A 21682-nucleotide genomic window follows, 5' to 3' on the forward strand; every position below is an offset into this window, starting at 1 on the left:
AGGAAAGTTTTGGTATTAGTCCAACTATAAAAGTGGTTTGTAACCAAGACCAAGTTTGTAAGATATTGGAGCTGGAAGGGGTCCTTAGAATTCATCTGGTCCTGCCTGCTCATTTGACAAATGAGGCGTCAAAAAGTTAAATGACTTGTCCAAGATCACACAGTGAGTTAGTAGTGTTAGTGTGGTTAACAAAAGCCAGATTTCCATACTACTAGACCAAAGTTCTTTTATATTATATTGCGTAAAAATGGGACCACAACTCAGAATTTTTGTGCATTTTGTCAATACCACAAATCATAGCAAAGGGAAAGGTTGCAAAGCTTACCTTTGGTTGAGGTTGGGGACTATAGAGCATGACCTTGGTGAGTCCTGGGGCAAGATGGTATTTTAGAGCATGGAAGTAGGGACAAACATCAGTGTATAGTGTATCTTCTTGCCATATATATAGTTCAATGCAACATAAGAAGCACTTATTTTCTACTCTGCACAAAGCTCTGTCCTAGGCCTTTGGGATACAAAGATATAAATGGAATGGTTACTCTAACATGTACATGGACAAGGACATACAAAATATATACAAGATAAATATTAAGTATTTGGAGAGGAGCTTGTGCTGGGGAGGACACCAAGAATTGGAAGAATCAAGAAAGGTCTTGCATAGAAAATGGTACCTAAGTTGAGTCTTACAGGGATTTCGAGAGGCTGAAGTGAACAGGAGGATCAATTCAGGTTACAATATAATATGATTATATAATAATATAATTCAGGTTGCAAAGGCACAGACAACACCAACAAAATGTTATATATGGAGAACAGCCAGTAGGCCAATTTGGCTGTAAGTCAGAGAGGGTTCCCCATCATTAGATGTCTTCAAGCAAAAACTGAATGACTATTTGTTGGGTATGTTTTCGAAGGGATATTTTTGGGGGGGTCGGGGGTATGGGTTGGGCTAGATGACCTCTGAGATCCCTCCAACTCTGAAACTCTGTCATTCTGTGATCTTTGAATCAAACATCTAAGTAGAGTTTCTTGTTCCTTCTTGCTCAGCTTTCATTCATCTGTAGGGAATAGCCCAGTAGTAACATGATATACAGCAAATATCATGTTTTAAATAGAACCACTCCATCTCAGTGAAGGCTTCTGCAAGTAATGGAAAGCTAGCACTGAAGGGCTGTTAAACAAACAGTGTTATGTGGTGACATTATGCAGGCAATAGTTTTGAGTGTAAAAGATATTTTTCATTATATCCGCATTATTAATTCCATCAGTTTGAATCTGATCAGTTCATGAGACAGCTTTGGGTTTCCTCTGTTAATAAATCTGCATAGGTTTATTGTTTCATAACAAAACCTATTTCCCTCTACAAATAACTATGAACACTGGTGTAACAAGCACTTCTCAGGAAAGCACTTTAAAATTTTTTTATTGGCATCTTAGGAAAATCGGATGCCAAACAAATATATGGGAATGTGAAGTTTATCTAACATAAAGAAAATCTGTTTATCTTTTATGACCAGTTTCATAAAATTCCACTATCAGTTTAATTTACTTTAAAAATGCTTTTTATTCAATATCCCAAGTTAACTCAAATTCAATTAACATACCAGCTCATGTTTTCCACCTTGTTGAATAGGAGAGACATTCCAGTGAAATGAATGTGATTCTTAGGGCAAAAGTACCCTTGCTCTCTCTGTTCATAGTTCTGGCAACTAGTTCATGGATTCCCTTAATAGCAGGGTTGGAAAGAATAAGTGAGGTCATGTAGTCCCACCCTTTCCTAATTGTTAATCCCTTCTACAACCATCTCTAACAAGAGATTACAAGGTCATTCACATTCTTTCTAGGCAAGGAGGAGGGGAGGAAAAACTGTTTGTAAAGGAAGTGGAATAATAAAACCTACAATTACTTTTGACAAAAGCAGGGTTTAAAACGAGCATCATTAGATGGTCTTAATGAATAGTATCAGGGGCAGCTAGGTGGCACAGCAAATAGAGTTCCAGTCCTGGAGTCAGGAACGCTCATCTTTGTGAGTTCGAGTCTGGCCTTAGACACTAGCTATGTGACCTGGGCAAATCACTCAACTGTAGTTGCCTTAGTTCTTAGTTGTAAAATGAGAAGGAAATGGCAAATCACTCGTTTTTCTGCCAAGAAAATCCAAAACAGGGTCATAAAGAGTCAGACAAGACACCAGAAGATGAACTTCATAATAACCTGGAAAGACTTAGATGAACTGATGATGAGTGAGGGGAGCTTTCAACCACATAGATAACAACCTTACTGTGACACAATAATAGTCAATACTTATATACAATATCTCATTTGAGCCTGTGAGGTAAGTGCCATGAAAACAGTTATAAGCATTTTATAAGCCGAGGTAGGGAGCAGTGACTTACCCAGGGTCACATAGTATGTATAAGAAATTGGATATGAATCTGGGTCCTCTTGACTCAAACTCTGGCATTCTACTCACTATATAAGCAGTTCTGGAAGTGTAGTTCAGGATCCATGGGGGTCCCTGAGGCTCTTTTAAGGGGTCTTCAAGGTTAAAATTATTTTCATAATAACATTAAGGTTACTTAATTTACAATACAGTAAATATCAATAGATATAACCCACATAAACAAAATCTCATTGGAATGAGTCCTCAATAATTTTTAAAAGTATAATGGTCCCGAGATCAAAAAGTTTGAGAACTACTGTATTATTCTTTCCCTTAAGTGAATTTCTATCTGAATCAGCCCTGGGTTGACAAGAAATGATTTGTAAACCCAAATTAAAAGTATATGGGTGGAGAGTAAAAGAAGTTCTTTATCCATTTCTATGCATTATATATGGTATAGTGGGAAAAGAACTGGTCTTGGTTTGAGAACTGACTTGGTATTGAATCCCAGCTCCACATGTGTGACCATGGACAAGTCATTTGGTCAGCTAGGTGGCACAGTAGTTAGAGCAATGTACCTGAAGTCAGGAAGACCTGAGTTCAAATCTGGCCTCACACATTTACTATCTGTGTGACCTTGGGTAGGATGAATTACCTCTACCTCAGTTTTCTCCTTTGTAAAATAAAGATAATAATAGCACCTACCTCTCTGGGTTGTAGTGAGGGTAAAATGAAGCAATATTTGTAAAATGTTTTGCAAACCTTAAAGCAGTATATATCTATATCCATATCCATATCTATATCTATATCTATATCTATATCTATATCTATATCTATATCTATATCTATATCTATATCTATATCTATATCTATATCTATATCCATATCCATGTCTATATCTGTATCTGTATCTATATCCATATCCATATCTATATCTATATCTGTATCTATATCTATATCTATATCTATATCTATATCTATATCTATATCTGTATCATCTATTTCTATATCTATATATCTATATCTACACCTATATATGCTAGCTATTGTTATTGGGAAATTCTATGAGCCTCCGTTTCCTCATCTGTAAAATGGAGTTAATAATAACAGCTATAGTGTCTACCTTACAGAATTGTTGTGAGGTTTAAATGAGAAAATGCATGGAAAATGCATAGGTGACCTGAATGTGGTATGGAAATGCTGGCCATTATTATTATTATTTTGTTGTAAGGATTTAATTTTTAAGTTAGTTTATTGCAGCCAATTTTCAGTGGTAATAGAGAAAGTCATTTATAGACAACACAAGTCCTTTGGTCAGTTATGTTTTTGAAGGGTATATGTGACATAATAACATGCTTGGCTTTGTATTATGCCTTTTTTCTTTAGAAAGATCACTTCCTGGTTCTTAGGCCTGGGCATATAGCCAAATTGGAAAAGTCAGAATTTATGAGAGATGATTAATAGGCAATAATGTGCCTTCCATGTGCTTGAAAAATAAACACACCACGTGCCTCTCTTCGTGACATATTGAGTTACTAAAACTCCAGTTGCTTTTAGGCTTAGTAAAGTGATACTTTGTTGATCCTGGAAATTTGTAATTTAAGATGAGACTCCTACATAGTACATGGTGGCCAAGAAGATAAAGGCTTTGAGATAATTTCTAGTTTCATCAAAATGCATTTGATTCTTTTACATGAGTCCATTTGGGATGTTTGCACAGACTCATGTTAGGAGAAGAAATAGATCCAGGGACTGTCTTTTGGAAATGTGGCACTGATAGGATCACCTGACAAATGGGTAAGTTCCTGTCCAGATGAGTATTCTTGAGGTGAGCAAACCCTCAGTAGTTTTTCTTTTTTGAAAGGAAAGCAAACAAGGAGGTTGCTTTGAAATATAAACATTGGTGTTATCTAGTCAGACCCTAACCCTTTTTACCTTCTGTATCACAGCACAAGGCATTACCTGCACTTACCTTCAGTGCCTGAGAAACTCACAAGAAGCTCCCTGTCCCTCTGCTAAGTGCATGGATGGGCTATCAGGCCATTTCTTGGGCTAAAGCTGAGGGGAGGCATCAAGGGGATGCAGGCAGTCTAGAGGCCAGCCTCACTGTAGCTTTTTTTTTTTAAGAACCCAGAATTCAATGCTATCACTCACTGCACCATTTTCACTAGTTTTCCCAAAGATAGATGTTGCTGTTTTATACACACATATATACATTTACATACATGCACATACAGATATTTATTATGTGTAAATACACATACACACTCATGCAGGCATACCTGCCTACGGATGATTGTCTCTTTAGTTATGAGACACACTTTTGTGTGGTATTGAATGCTATAACAGCATTTCCGTTCAAATCTTGACATTGGCAGGCACTAGTTATGTGCCCTGGATAAATGGAGTTGATGATACCTGTAGCACCTATCTCAAAGGGATATTTTGAAGTAAATGACACATCATGGGTAAAAGCACTTTATAAATCTTAAAATGCTATATGAATGTCAGCTGTTATTCTGATCACACACTACCCATAAACCTCTATCTCATTTCCTTAAGATGTGTAGGTCAGCACTTGACTCACAGGGTTGTTGTAAGGGTCAAATGAGTTAATGTACTTAAACTTTTAGAAAACTTAAATACCATAAAATGTTAGTTATTGTTGTTATTGTGATCTCATTCTCATCTTTTCTTAAGTTTTTAAAAATTTGTTAATTTTTGTTAAATTTTCAGCATGGACATGTAAACCTAAGAAATTAACAACTCCAAATCAGGGTTTGATTTTTTTGTCTTGCTGATTGCCTAGATGTAAGAAAGTGTTAGAGGAAATGTTAATAATGCAGATTAAGCTTAAGAGTATGTGATACACACATTTGCCCCCTGAAAGCTGGTCATTTAGCAGTTTACCATCCCATACTTGCCTGTCAGTGGTCATGGCAGCTGCACGAATGTCACTAGGAAAATTCTTGATTCTTATCCTACCCTCACCCCCACCCACCAGCAAGGAAAAAATAATGTTGAAGGAGTATGGCATTAAAAAAGTTGGACACATGGTAGATACCAGAGTTGTCATACACTTGGCCTGTGGGCCACATGCAGCCCACAATACCCCTTAGAATAGCCCAGAAATGTAATTGGGAAATGTTTAACAAAATAAATAAAAATAAAATAAAACATGTCATTTTGTTCTATTTTCGAGAATGCTAATGCTAAAACGGTAAGGTGTGATTTTACTAAATCCCACAGGGATCCTTATGTACCATTTAGTCATTCTCATTTGTATTTAAATTTGACACCACTGCTTTAGAAGATCTCTAGGATGACTTTCAATTCTAAAATTCTAGGACTTTTTCAATTAACAAGTACTTATTAAATGCATACTAAATGGAGGGTACTGTGCTCGGGATACAAATATAAGAATGAAGTGATCTCTGAAGATGATAAGTACATATATAAATGCATATGGAATAGACATAAAGAGAATAAAAACAACAAATACAAGGTAGTTTTTAGAATCAAAAAAAGGTTTGTAGAAGGTATTTGAATTGCACCTTGAAAGAAGAGTAGGATTCTATAAAACTAAGTTAAGATTATTCTTTTTTATATATGTTAGTATTTTAAAAAATGATTTTGAGCCATTCCCATCATTGTTAATTAGCCTATATTTTGGCAATAATTATGACAATGATTACAGTGGCCAAGTAAAGATGATTTCTTTTATGTATATGATTGATATTATTGCATACAAATATTTAAGTTAGTCTTACTGAGTATAATATGTATACATATACATTACAAATGTCTATCTATCTATCTATCATCTATCTATCTACCATCTATCTAATCTCCTTTGCTAAAGGGACAAATATCAGGCATGCAAAATTGTAAAGCTGAACTCCATTTAAGGAAAACCCTATTTCTATTTATTATTATAGGAGGAATTATGGATCACTCCTACGCCTCTACCAAACTCACCCTTTTTCACCCAAATATGTCCGAATAACAACCAATCACTTAAATAAGCAGAGGCAGTATTGAATTCTTGAAGGCTATGCCAGAAGAATAGGAACCCTGGCAAGTCCTACCAAGGTTAAAAGGCGATTTCCTAAAGCTTCAGACTCTCTGCTGTCAGGACATGAGTCTTTTCATCAGATGGTCCTTGGCCTTGGCAGTCTAGGAAATGGAATTACAATCAATTAGACAACCTACAGAGGGATTAATAACAGAATTATGTAACAGGAATCATCAAATTAACAATTGACTAAATTACCAAAATCGGCTGAAGAAATGTTTAAGTAACAATCAGAACATTTGTCAAAACCTCAGGGTTCAAAATCTACCACTCAATTTGCTTTGACTACAATGAGTAAAGAGCCAGCAATGATCCTATGTGATGTGTGTGCACAATCTCAGGGTCTGCTTAGTAATAGAAAATCCTTGAAAGGATTTTCAGAATTATTCCATTGATATTACGATGGAAGGTAGAGGTTCCTGTTGATCATCTCCACTTCATCACGGACTGACCACCTGCAATGACTAATAAGTGTGCGCACATGCAGAATAATGGATTGTTGAAGGCAATGTTGCATTAATTATGGAATTCTGGGTCCACTGGTAATTTGTGCCTCATTATGGAATTCTGGGTCCATTGGTAATTTGTGCCTCATAAAAAATATTGTCTGACATAGGGTGATTGCCCTCATTTCCCATCTGCTAGGGAGTCATAGAATTATACATTTAGAAGTGACTTTCCTACATAAACATGATTCTGTGCCTCCCAATGTTTTAGGACTACCACAGACAGAAAAATTTGCCATCCTCTTACCACTTTTTAAACTGTGAGTAACGACCCAGTACGGCAACATTTGGCAACAGTAAAAGGTTTCTGAAGGCACAATGACCAAAAATTAATTAAAAATCAATCTTTTAATGAATCTGAGGTGTTTCTGGCAGTAGCTCCCCGTGTCACATCGGGAAACTTCACAGTAGCCTCGGTTTTGAACACAGAGCAAGAACGCTTTCCACTGCGCATGCTCTCAGGCCGCGCGACTCCAAGGAATGCGGTGGAAATGGGAAAGGGTTCTTCAGCAAAAAAAGTTTAAGAAGCCCTGCTCTAACTCAGCGACAGGTCTGTGAACTAGAAAAAAAAATTATTTTAGTGTTGTTCCAATATAATCGTATTGCAATACAAGTGGCTTCTTTTGTAATCTTGTTTATTTTATTTTATCTATTTAAAAACATGATTCTGAGAAGGGATCTGCAGGGTATACCCATCCGTCAAAGGGGTCTGTGACTCAAAAAAAGATTAATAACTCCTGCTCAAACTCTTCAATCTCCTTGCTCTGTATGTTTCTACTTCTTCCTTCAGAATAGGTAGAGAACACTTAGCAAATATCTTTGTTTATATTATTTCTGAATATCCTTGGAAATGTATTTAAGTAAGCACCTTAGCATTTTTTCCCAGGTTATGTAATCTCACTGCTACTAGTTTTTTTTTTTTTTTTTCCCCTCAAAGGCATTAATCAAATTTGTCATCTTCTCTTAATCTCCAGAGCCTCATGCAAGGTGAAGTACTCTGTAAGGAACTGCCTACCACGGAGCATAGTTAGAAGCTTGTATTTTGTTTCCTTTTTGCAATGCTCCTGCTAGTATAACTAAGTATCATTAGACGGCAAATGTGATTGGAAACTATAACTTCAAACATTATTGAATTAGGGTGTCTTATGCAATTGCTTATACTTTCCAAGACTATGTATGATTTGGTAAACAGCAGGAAATTCTTAAAAGAAAAATCAGCAGTGACTATTCCAGTGACACTGCTTGAAACAAAATCAATGAATTCACGTTAAGAAATCAGTCAACTCTTGATCTTTTCCTTTATAGGTAGATTTGTCATAAGTTGTTTCCAAATGAATTGTGGGGATTTCTATCAAATGGTTTGGAAGAAAATTTGAGTCTTATGGAAAAACCTATCCTACTCCTCCGATAACTAGATTTTCAATGATATTTTTATGTCCTTTTCATCCCTTAAGAATTTTATGCTCTGATTTGGAACTATGCCCAAAGGGCTATAAAAATGTGCATACCCTTTGACCCAGCAATATCACTTCTAGGGTCATATCCCAAAGAGATCATACAAGTGGGAAAAGGACCCACATATACAAAAATATTTATAACAGCTCTTTTTGTGGTGGCAAAAAATTGAAACCAAGGGGATTCCCATCAATTGGGGAATGGCTAAACAAGTTGTGGTGTGTGAATGTAATGGAATACTATTGTGCTATAAGAAATGGGGAAGATACGGACTTCATAATAACCAGGAAAGACTTATATGAACTGATGCTGAGTGAGGGGAGCAGAACCAAGAGAACACTGTGCACAATTACAGACACATTGTATCTGTGATGACTAACTTTGATAGACTTGGCTTTTCTCAGCAATACAAGGTTCTAAGACAACTCCAAAAGACTCATGATGGAAAAAGCTATCCACATCCAGAGAAAGAATTTTGGCGTCTGAATGCAGATTGAAGCAAAATATTTGCACTCTCTTCTCTCTCTCTCTCTCTCTCTCTCTCTCTCTCTCTCTCTCTCTCTCTCTCTCTCCCTCATTTTGTTTTGTTTTGTTTCTTCTTTCTTGTGGTTCTTTCCATTGCTTATAATTCTTCTTTACAACTTGACTATTGTGAAAATATGTTTAATGTGAAAATATATGTAAAAGCTCTATTGGGTTACATGCTATCTTGGGTGAGGAGTGGGGAGGAGACAAAGGGCAAGAAAATTTGGAACTTAAAAACTTGTGGAAGTGAATGTTGTAAACCAAAAATAAATAAATTTAAATTAAAAAATAATTTTATGTTTTATTTTGAAAATCAATCCGAGTTACTTTACAATTGTAAAATTTCTAGTATTTGTTTTTGCTCATATATTTAATCAGTTTTAAGAACATTTCCTGACTTTGTCTTTTTACTGCTGCTGACTCTTCCTTTTATATAGATATAGACTCTTCCTTTTTAATAGATGAGAATAAATCACAATAGAAACATCAGAGGATCTGGTCTATTTTATGCTTCTTTGTTGTTCCTCTTGTTTCATTTATTAATGCTCTTGGATGATCAAACTTAGCTGCATCTTTACCAAACTCTCTGTAGGCTTATATTCTTCATAATTGCTTTGAGCTGTTTTATTAAAATGATCCACTGAGTACTAGCATCAGCTGTTGTGTTTGTCCTTTGCTCTCGAAGAGGACCGTGACATCAGGGACATGATGACATGACTTGCAGTTGACTTTGATTTGATTGAGTGAGGGCTGTGCAAAGTCACCAGTCTCATTTTCTCCTCCAGAACCATCTGGGTCCAGTGGCCTGATTTTCACCAGGATGACTGGAGATGGCTCAGGATGCATTGGGATACCCTGGCCCTTTTAGGGCAAGGTCTTTTCACATTTTCTCTTTGAGTGAGGTAATGCCCATTCAGTGAATAGAAGTTTAACTCTTTAAGAAATTAATCAAGGGATGGCCCTTTTAATCAAAACTCAGGCTAAAAAATCAAACCAGTCGGGATGACCCTCAGGGTTCCTGGCCAAAAGAGAAACAGTTACTATTTAGTATTTACATATACTCTGTGCTAGGAGGGCAGGGAACTATTGTCTAATCTATGAGCTCAAGAGTGAATTGGGTTTGAGGCTAGATACTAGCATCAAATATAGAATAAAACAGAGAGAAATAGCATTACCCAAGGTGCTTGCTGGTGTCATGGAATATATCCTATGCAGCATCCAAAGATTTCCTATTGGTGGTGAGATTCTGCAAGTATTCTTCCTGTTCATAAATCATAATGCACTGAGCCCTAGAAAACTATAGATTCTTCTTAGTGAAATTCACAATTTAAAAGATTAGTTTCACCTCAACATTGAAAAACTAAAGTGTATGGAAATGCATATTGCCCAGAGTATGACATGTAGCTGGATAGAAGCTCATTAAGTTAGTTAGCTAAAATCTATGTGCAGTTGTTGTTCAGTCATTTCAGTCATGTCTGACTCTTTGTAGCCCCATTTGGAGTTTTCTGGGCGAAGATACTGGAGTGTTTTGCGTTTTCTTTTCACCTCATTTTACAGATGAGGAAACTGAGGCAAACAGGGTGAAGTGACTTGCCCAGGGTAACACAGCTAGTAAGTGTCTGAGGTCAGTTTTGAATTCAGAAAATGAGTCTTCCTGACTCCACGGCCAGCACTCTATCCATTGGGCCACCTAGCAGCCCAATATTTGCAGGTATAGATATAAGTATAGCTATTGATGTCTTGGACTGATGTTTATAAAGAAGGTGAGTTAGGCACATATTTGAATAGACTGGGTTGGAATGCATTTTGGAAACTGCACAGTGATATAAATGATCCTAAGTTGCTCACTGCTATTTAACAAAATGGTCATCCAGTGATTTTATATCATGGTGAATCATGGAATTCCATCATCTCAGAAAGATAAAAGTTTATCAATCCTATCAACCAAGCATATGATCAATTAACATTTATTAAGTAGCCATCATATGCCAGTAATGGTTCTAGTAAAAAGGATAAGATATTAGATTTGGAAAGGACCTCAAAGGTCTTCTAGTCCATGTGGTGGATATAAATAAGTTGTGACATGTTTCCAAAGATGATTTGTGTGGGAGATATGACCCAAAAGGCATCATCAAGAACATGTATGACTAGAAAAGGATACGGGAGGATTATATAGCCAGAATGGGAGAGAATAGAGATAGTAACTTTGAAATATTGAATGATCAGATAAAAGCTTCTATGGAATTTTTGTGTCTTCTGTGGAAGATTTGTTGAAGGATATGAATATGAATTGTATTCATAGGATGAATCAGTGTGGAGATGTCATGATAAACATAGGGAGAAGAAATATCCAGACTAATGAGATCAGCGACCCATCAAATCATCAAATTCAACAAGACTTTTATATGTTGTCATATAAATTTTCCATGTTTCTTCCAAATTAAAAGCAAAACCAATTGGGCAGTGCTTCACTATTGTATAGAAAGCACATAATGGATATCACCAAAACTCTTTACTATTCTCATTATGCCATTTAGACAATACCACCACCAAAATAATATCCCAAATTTATCTAGAACTTAAATTTTGCAAAGTACTTTGTGTACATTATCATTTGATTCATCATCATGGTGGCTGGTGGTACAGTTTTTGAAAGAGTTCTGTACTTGGAGTCAGGAAGACCTGGGTTCAAATCTGGCCTTGGACACTTATTAGCTATGTCCTTTGGGCAAGTCACTTAAATTCTTTGCCACAATTTCCTCATATGTAAAAAATATCACCTACTTTCCAGAGCTATTAGTAGGAAAAATGAGAATATATTTGTAAAGAACTTTATAAAGCTCTATATAAATGCTAGCTATTATTCTGATTTTTAAATCTTAGAAAGGACAATTTCCGTTCATTTAATTAAGGGGTTAACATGTGTGTCTTCTCTAATTTAATAATACTTGATGGATGTGATAGGATATCACATGGATGTGATAGGATATCACATTAATGAAGCAGTATGGTTTAGCAGAATTATCACTGGATTTCAGAAGACCTGGGTTCTAGATTGGGCTCTATTACTGTACAAACCATGCCTCCCATCTGTAAAATGAAGGAATTGTGAAGATCAGTAGTTTTGAAGGTAGAAGCTGGAGTTCACTGGGGAGCCATGGCATGACTTCATGAGAACTATCTCTGCGTGGCATGGTTAATCAAAAAGAGGGTGGGAAATGGGTCGCATCCCACTTTCCCCATGATAGCCCATTATGGGGCTTATCCATAGCATCATCACACCTTCCCTTCACCCATTATAACCAAATGGCCCCCTACTCAACCTCCTTGAACAGCTTTGGCAGTTTCCAAACTTCCCCATTTTTGAGTCATCAGCCTCTCAGTGTAGCTATAGTCTAATCTTTACCAGGCACCCACAGCATCAGCTGCACACGTGCCACTGGGAAAATTCTCACTTCCTACCCCAACCTCTGACCCCTAGCATACCTACCAGGAAAAAAAATACTGATTGTAGTGAGTGGTCAGAAAAGATCCGAGGTCACTGATCCTTAAGAGCCTTCCCAGGTCTAAAATTCTAGAATCCTATGAAGTGTACGAGTGGATCTATTTTCCTGGAATACAGAGCTTATCACTGAAATGGCTAGCCAAACTAAGCCCCTTCCTGCAACATCTGGTCTGACTTCCTTTGCTAGTCAGACAGATTCTTGGCTAAACTCCAACTCAGGTTATTACATTTTGCCTACCTAAATTCTCCTTGCATTTTCAATTGGACAAGGTGTTCTTCTTTCCTTCCCCTCATTAAACTGTCCTATGATGTTGTTCCCTAATAAGCAGCAGAATTTAAGTGGGGAACTTTATCTTGGCCATCTCTGTTGTGGATTCCTTCACTTATGTGCTTTGGCTAAGTTTAGCTCTGCCATTACAAGGAAGCATAAAGTTTGGCTGCAGACATTACACATGTTGTGGATTCCATTTTCAGAGCTCTGAGGTGTTTAGCTCACCAGGCAGAAACCAAATACAAGATCGACATTGTTATTTTTATACATCTTTCAACAGTAATGACTCTGCATCATGATTAATCTCAAAAGGCAAACAGTTCTTGCCCATACTGGGCTCCAGGTGCCGTGTTTATTTGAGTTTATAGATGCAAAGATCTAAAGCTGAAAGGTATGTCAGTGGCCAATTAATCCAACCCCATCATTTTACAGATGAGAAATCTAAATCTGAGGGAGATTAAATGGTTTTACCTAAAGTCACACAAGTAGTAAGTGTCTTTGAGGTAGGTATGCTAAGAGGGGTTGGGGCACACAGGGCTGGGCATAGTCCTGAAAACCATGAACTGAAGGTAAATGGCCCAAAGAACCTCAGATTAGACCCCAGGCTTTCCAACTACTTTCATGCACTGAAGTAACCACAGCATGCAATTTTCATTTTCAGAACTGAATAATGCCAATAAAATATCTTAGTCTTGCATCATCAGTTTCCCTCCTTGATCAGCAAATTTGTATTACTTTGTAATTGTAATATTATTATTATTACACTGAAATTTCAAAGAACTGAAAACTGAGTCAAGATTAGAATCTGGGTCTCCAGGCTCCCATTCCCATGTCCTTGAATAAACTTAAAAGAGAAGGAAGTGATGTATTTTACTTTATTTTCATGAAAAGGGCACCAGTAGGCAGATAGCTTTCTAGCACTTCAGTCTCAGTGGAATGCTACTGCTCTTCTTAGGCCAGCTTCTTTGGGTCTCTGGCCATAGCAGGTCCTGCTTTGCCAATTTGTTAAATGCATGGAACAGCCCAGGAAAACAACTTGCCTGTGTCATGGGAAATGCCAGGAACAAATGTTAGTACACACATTGCATTTTGTTATCTCTTTGGGGGTTAAGTTACCCCATTCAGTCTCTGCTTTTATAGACAATGGGCATAGGTCAGCAATACCAGAGTAATCCTTTTACCTTGCCCTATCTGAAGTGACATTGGAATGAAGGGAAACTTTCTGAGGGTATCAGTTTCCTGGGTAAGTTCTACAAACAACCACATAGATTCATAGCTTAGTAATTGTACTTCTACTCCAGGATAAAGAAAGCCAGCCCTACTTGTCACATTAGGGAGGAGATGAAAGAGCCTCATGGTATGTCTGATGGAATTCTATTGTTGTGGGCTGTTTACTTGCAGCAAGTACCTGCTTCTTAAATTAAACATGGGACAGAAGAGGCAGCTATCACATTTGAAAAGCATAAACACTGACTTAAAGCCATTAAAAATTATTTAGGAAGTTGGATTGGATTTTTACTCAGTCTGGGTGAATACGGTCATCCCTAACACACAGTCTCATCTCTCTTTAGCTATCCTCTTTCCTCCTTGCCATCTCTCACTTCAAGGGACTTCAGAGTCCTTGCCTTTCATTTTTCACAGTATTTACCTGGCACTATGGTGAGAGATACTTAGGTATTTGACTGAAAAAAAAGAAGAACTCAGATTACAGCAAGGCTGGGATGAGAGAAGGATGAAAAAGAAGAGAAAGGGAAGGGAGGGGAAACCAGGAAGTGGAGAAACAGGTTTCACATGCTACCAATCTTGGTCAGGCTAGCCTGAATGAAGTCCAAGAGATCTGGGGGGAGAGTGGAAAGAAATGACTGAATCTTCTCTTTAGAGATTAAAATCAGTTGGCAAAGCACTACTAATTGGAAGGCAAAGCACATTTCCTCATTAATTAATTAGAATCCCTAGCTGTATTTTTAATTTTCTTAATGCAGCTCAGGCTGAGCAATATAACAATGTAATAATGATGGCATTAATCATAATGATAGCAACAGTAATAATAAGAGCCACCACCCCCTAAGGTTAAGCCACAGCTGAATTGCTCATCTGTATCACTGGAGTTTATGTAATGAAAGTTCTCTTTATGAATGGAAGCATAGATCTCTACCAAAACTAAAACCAAACCAAAAAAAGACCAAATTTATGTGTATGTGTGTGTGTATATGTGGAACACACACATATATATATATAGGTATACATATATATGCATGTATGTGTGTACACACACACACACACACACACACATATCTTTAAGTTTTATCAAGTGTTGTTTACACAATAACCCTCTAAGGCTGGTGGTATAGGTGTTATGTCCCCTATTTTATAGAAGACAAAACTGAGACTCAAGAGGTTAAATGACTCACCAAGATTACACAGCTAATAAATATCAGTGGCAGGACTTGAACTCAGGTCATCTAAGATCAGTGCTCCTTTTGTTTTGCCAGGGCTAGAGGACTTTTTTTTTAACTAATTATCTGGGTTTGACTAAAAGTTGACATCTATACTACATGAATTGCCTATTTTCAAAGAACTAGGAATGGAATAGAACATACTCAACACTGAATATGCTGAATTTACCATGATCTCCCTTTCCTCTGAACTATCATCTGTATTCTTCTTAGACTCTAACCATGTTGAATAATATATTATAGTTATTTGTGTACATTATCATCTCTCTTACTAAATTATAGTTTCCTAAGGGCACAGCCCTTCCGATCTAATTCATCTTTGTAACTCCCCTCATGCCTAGCCCTGGGCCTTGCAGATCATATAAATGAGTGAGTGCTCAGTGAATGAATGAAGAAATAATTCGGGATCTTGCCATGCCCTCAGGTCATCATTGTAAACACTGTCATTATTAGTCAGTACTATCTGTAAATGTGATGATAAGGTTTGGATGATAAGAATATAACTATTATATACAATGATGTGTTGGTAAATCCGAGTCTTTCAGCAAAATAATGTATGCAGAACACATCTTTAAATTTATTATTAAATGCATTATTAACATTTTCTCCAGCACTTTTTAAAGTTTAGATCATTAACAAAATAATAAATCAAGACTTGATTTGGAGCTTTTGCCTATTAATAGGCAAATACCTATATAATAATAATACCTATAAGTGCTCATTCCAAAAATTTAACAACTGGCTCTCATGAGCCAATTGGAATTGGCTCTAACACACTCCTACTATATAATATTTTAAGGTTTACAAAGTTCTGTACACTTGTCATCTTATTTAAATTTTATCACAATCTTTGAAGAAAATACTATCCTTGTACCTATGAGTTAATGAGATCAGAGATGTTTTGCCCCTGGTCACCAGAGCTAGGATAAATTACAGAGAAAGATTTGAACTCAGATGATTACAAGTCTGGGATTGCATCCACCCCACCAGAAAGTCACAAGAATTAGGGCTAGAAGGGACCTTAAAGGACATATATTTCAACTTTCTCATTTTATAGATGAGGTAATTTGGGACAAAGGACCTACCTAAGACCCCCACTGACTTATGATGATCTCCAAGGTTTCTACTCTCTCTGTCATTCTATGTCTATGTTGCAAGTGTTTTGAGATTGAACGCAATCTTTTCTCCTCCCAGGATATGTCCTAGAGGTTGCTTTTAAAAAAATAATTTATGCATATCATCATTCATTTTCATAAAGACGAAACGAAGGACGTGATAAGCATCTTTGCCCCATTTTCACAAGCCTCAGAAACATTAGTGGTGTAACTTTATGTTTTAGGGAAAGGAATATGAAATTGCATAGAGATTATAGAGGGCAGCTAGATGGTATAGTGGATAGAGTGCTGGGTCTGGAGTCAGGAAGACTCATTTTCCAGAGTTCAAATCTGGCCTCAGACACTCACTAGCTGTGTGACCCAGGGCATGTTTGACTCAATTTCCTCATCTGTAAAATGAACTAGAGAAGAAAGGGCAAACCACAACAGTACCTCTGCTAAGAAAACCCTAAATGTGGTTATGAAGAGCCAGGCATGACTGAAAATGACTGAACAACAACAAAAAGAGATCATAGGATTTCCTCCCTTAGTCTATTAGCAGAGAGTCAAAACAGCTGACATTTTGGGGGGGGGAAGGGAAATTGGGGTTAAGTGACTTGCCCAAGGTCACACAGCTAGTATATGTGTCAAGAGTCTGAGGTCTGAGGCTGGATTTGAACTCAGGTCCCCCTGACTCCAGGGCCAGTTCTCTACTCACTGTGCCACCTAGCTGCCTCCCAAACAGCTGACATTTGAAGTAAACCCTGGCATGCCAAATTTCAAACTAACAAAATGAATATTTTGTTTTATTGCTGGTTCCTTTATTGTATGTTGTCTTCTGTGAACTTCAGAACATTACTACCATACTTACGTTTCTTTTTTTTAACATTGAAAATCATGCAAAACACTTCATATTATCCATATCACAAAAAAAAAAAAAAAACCCAGAACATTTTACTTCAATTTGCACTCGGAGGTCATCCATTTCCTCTCTGGAAGTGGATAACATTTTTATCGTCATGAGTCCTTTGGAATTGTCTTGGATCAAGCCAAGTCTTTCACAGGTCATCATTATTACAACATTGTTGTTATTGTGCACAATGATCTCCTGGTTCTTCTCACTTACATTTGTATCAGTTCACATAGATCTTGCCATATTTTATGTGAAACCATCCCTCTCATCATTTCTTATAGCACAACTTGTTCAACCATTCCCCAATGGATGGGCATTCCCTCAATTTCCAATTTTTGCCACCACAAAAAGAGCTGCTATATTTTTGTACATGTAGGTCCTTTTCCTTTTCCTTTGATCTCTTTGGGGCACAGACCTAGTAGAAGTATTTCTAGGTCAAAAGGTATGCGAAATTTTATAGCCCTTTGAGCATAGTTCCAAATTATTCTCCAGAATTTTTGGACTAGTTTACAACTCCACTAAGTTTTTTGGTATACCTATTTTCCCTCATCCCCTCCAGCATTTGTCATTTCTGATAGGTATGATTTTGGTGGTTGTATGGAAGATTGATTGGAATGAGGAGATTGACTTGGGACAGGGACCCCAATAAGGAAGTTGGCAGGTGATGAGGTCTTGAACTATGGTGGTGGTTGTTTGAATGGAGAGGGAAACAAATACGAGAGATGTGGTAGAGTTAGAGACAACAAGATTTGATTACAGATTGGATATGTGGGGTGAGTGAAAATGGGGCATAAAGGATGACAATGAAGTTGTGAACCTAAGTGACTGCAAGGACAGTAGTACCTTTGGCAAAAATAGGGAATTTCAGAAGAGGACTAAATTTGAGTGTGGGGAGAAAGATAATAAGTTTTGTTTCGGACATGATGAGTTTGAAATGCCTATAGTACAACAAGTTCCAAATATAAAATAGATCATTGTTGACTTAGGATTAGTGCTCAGAAGTCATCTTAGATAAATAGATCTGGCAGTAATCTCCATAGAAATTATAATAGAACCCATTGTAGCTGATGAAGTTACCAAGTGAGGAAGTATACAAGGAAAGAGATGAGAGCTCAAGACAGAGTCATGGGAGAGATTTATGTTTAGTCAGTGTTATATGGATCATGATCCAGCAAATAAAACTGAGAAGGATCAGTCAGACAGGTAGGAGGAGGACCAAGAGAGCATCAAACACAGTTTTAAAGAACTTGCTATGCTCTTAGTACTGGGGATATGAAGATGAAAATGAAAGTGTCAGTCCTCAAGAATCTTATACTGTAATGAGGTGTGCACATGTAAACAGATCTCCAAATAGGAGGTAATTCAAGGAGGTAAGAAGCTGTGCATCTAACTCTCTGAACTTCTCTTCTATGACTTCATTGCCTTCCCAACGTGGGACAATCCCTGTGCTCCTTTGCCCCCCTTCCACCATTCATGAGTTCCTTGTGGAGCCTCTATTTTTGAATGGACACTGATTGGTTGTGCTTCATTCTCTTCTTGTCTGTGTTTCTGGCAGGCTTTGCCATCATGACTTCTCCAGGCTCTGACATCATGACTCCTCCCTCCCCAACACTTTAGCTCTTTAAAAAACATTTTTTCCCTCTTTCCCTTTTCTCAAGATGGTGGACAACTTCCCCCCCAAAGGAGCTGTAACAACAATGCTACTTACCACTACTGTGGTGTATAAGGCCAATAACACCAGCACACAGGAAGGCTACTAGCACAGGTTCTTTGATCTGCTTTTCTAAGGAAAACAACTTTAAGGGGCTAACAGTCTTTAATTAAAGATACATATATCATTCACTTAGTTCAGGGGGAAAAGCCAGCACCCTGCACTTCAGAGAAAACACAAACAGAAATTACAAGATGAAATTACATAAATAGGGCAAAATAGCACAAATCCACAGACAGGCTTCTAGCCATCTGACCAAGACATTACATACATAGTTACCAGAGAAAAGCACCAACATCTGGGTTTTCAAAGCCAGGGGAGTGGAGCTCCAACAGCTATCCAGAGTCTCATCTAACCAAATCACCAACACTCTTCCAAGGAGTCTTCCAAGGAGTATGCCCCCAAAGCAAAATGCCAACCTCAGAGCATATATACCCTGTTTAGGGCCCTGGGCCTTAGTGCCTACTTAGCAAAAGAATGTGGCAAAGATCTTTAATCACTAGCACTACATCATACATATTGTTTCCAGTCAATGACTCTTGATTCAAGCAAAGGCAAGACTCATCAAAGGCACTTAATTGCCTTAGTGCTGAGAAGCACTCCAAAACAAAAGACAACAAAAAGTCCCTCGCCCCGGCCGCCCCCCCCCCCCCACCCTTGTCAATACAGGAGCCAAAGGAAAAGAATAACAAAAAGGAAGATGTGGCTGAAAAGGTGGAGAAAAAGGCTCTAAAACACTGCAGTAAGAACCCAATCCTGGCTCAAAGGATCAGTGGATACTTGAGGTCTGCAATTTATTCATGGCAAGCCATGTACAAGAGGAAATATGCTGCATCAAAAACCTGGATTGAAAGGAAAAAGAAAGAGAAGGTGCCTGCCATTATCCCAAAGCCAGTTGGTGGTGATAAGAATTCAGGAACCCATGTAGTAAAGATTTACAAAATGCTTAGGTATTACACTATTATGGATGTGCCTAGAAAGCTGCCAAATCATGGCAAAAAGCCCTTCAGCCAGCATGTGAAGAGACTTCAAGCTAGCACCACCCTGGGCACGGTTCTTTTCATGCTCACTGGAAGCCACAGGGGCAAGCTAGTGGTTTTCCTGAAGCAGCTGGCTAGTAGCTTGCTACTGTGACTGGACCACTGACCATCAACCATGTTCCTTTGAGAAGGGCCCATCAGAAATTTGTCACTGCCACCTCTACCAGGGTTAACCTTCATGCTGTAAAAATTCCAAATCATCTTACTGATGCTTACTTTAACAACAAGAGGATCCATAGACCTAGTCACCAAGAAGGAGAGATTTTTGATACAGAAAAAGAGAAATATAAGATTACAGAGCAGTGCAAGGTTGATTAGAAAATAGTGGACTCTCAGATCCTGCAAAAATCAAGATAATTCCTTAGCTCCATGGCTTCCTGCACTCTGTATTCTCTCTCTCCAATGGGGTTTATCCCCACAAACTGGTGTTTTAAACCTTGCAACGGATTCTTATTAAAATATTTGGAATAGCTAAAAAAATTTTTTGGGGCGGTGGAGGCAATAGAGGTTAAATGACCTTCCAAGGGCCACAGAACCGGTTTGAACTCAAGTCCTCCTGACTCTAGGGCCAGTGCTCTATCCCCTGTGCCATTTAGCTGTCCCTTTAAAAAACAAAAAAAGATCCCCCCAATTTTTTTCATCTTTTTTATGTTGTCCTCCCCCATTATGGTGTAAGCTGTTTAATGGTGGGGATGGTCTTTTTTTTTCTTATATTTGCATCCCTAGCATTTAGCACAGTACTGGGCATATAGCAAGTGCTTAATAAATGCTTACCTATCAGGACCAATTATAGGGACTAGAAAAGGATTTAAATAGGATGTGACATTTGAAATGAACCTTGAAGAAAACTTGGGATTTCAAGACATAGAGGTAAGAAGAAAGTACCTTCCAGGCATAGTGATGAACATATTCAAAATCACTGTATTGACACAGAAACAGGAGATAGATCTTAGAGTTCAGTGAACAGCAAATTTAACTGGAATTTAAGTGGGTGAAAAAGAGTAGTATCAAATAAGTCTGGAAAAGTAGTCTGGAGCCATATTGTAAAGGGCTTTAAATGCTAAGCTGAAGAGTTTGCATTTTATCTAGAGGCAATAGGGAACCCCTGAAGATTTATGAGCAGAGGAATGACAGAGTCAGACCTGTGTTTTAGGAAGGTTATTTTGGCAGCTGTGTGGATAATGGATTGGGCAGGGATGAGTTTAGAAACATGGAGAACATTTCAGAGTGGTATTCCAGTAGTTCAGTCCAGAGGTGATGGGGTCCTAAATGAAGCTGTTATTTGTGGAGAGACAGAAATGAATGCCTCCAAATCCAGTGTTCTATCCATAATACCTCAAGCAATTCTTTTTCCAAAATTGTGCTTCATAAAAATGACTCACTTCATCTCTCTCTCTCTCTCTCTCTCTCTCTTTCTCTCTCTCTCTCTCTCTCTCTCTCTCTCTCTCTCTCTCTCTCTCTCTCTCTCTCTCTCTCTCTCTCTCTCTCTCTCCCCCTCCATGTCTATCTTTTCCTTCTTAGACTATAAATTCCTTAAGGTCAGGAGTTGGGTTCCAGGTGAATCTTGTATGGCTCCAAACAATATACTCTGTAGGTTCAGAGCTATAGATCTCCAGGTTCCTCTTTGATTTGGAATTCCTGTCCTGTTGTATTAATCTAGAATCTCAGCCCCAGCTCAGACTGGAGACCTGCATGCTTTCAATTCTCCCAAAGTGGTCTGATCAGTTGGCTCTGAATCTCTGACACGGAAC

At 37.8% G+C, this 21682-nt stretch overlaps 1 pseudogene; it reads left to right on the top strand.

Annotated features, from left to right (window-relative positions):
• The window catches only part of LOC118842485, a 53952-nt pseudogene extending 33587 nt beyond the window's left edge, over window positions 1–20365 (top strand).
• Window positions 20366–21682: the final 1317 nt, after the last annotated feature.

Source organism: Trichosurus vulpecula, chromosome 3 (genome assembly GCF_011100635.1).
Source record: "Trichosurus vulpecula isolate mTriVul1 chromosome 3, mTriVul1.pri, whole genome shotgun sequence".
NCBI lineage: Eukaryota > Metazoa > Chordata > Mammalia > Diprotodontia > Phalangeridae > Trichosurus > Trichosurus vulpecula.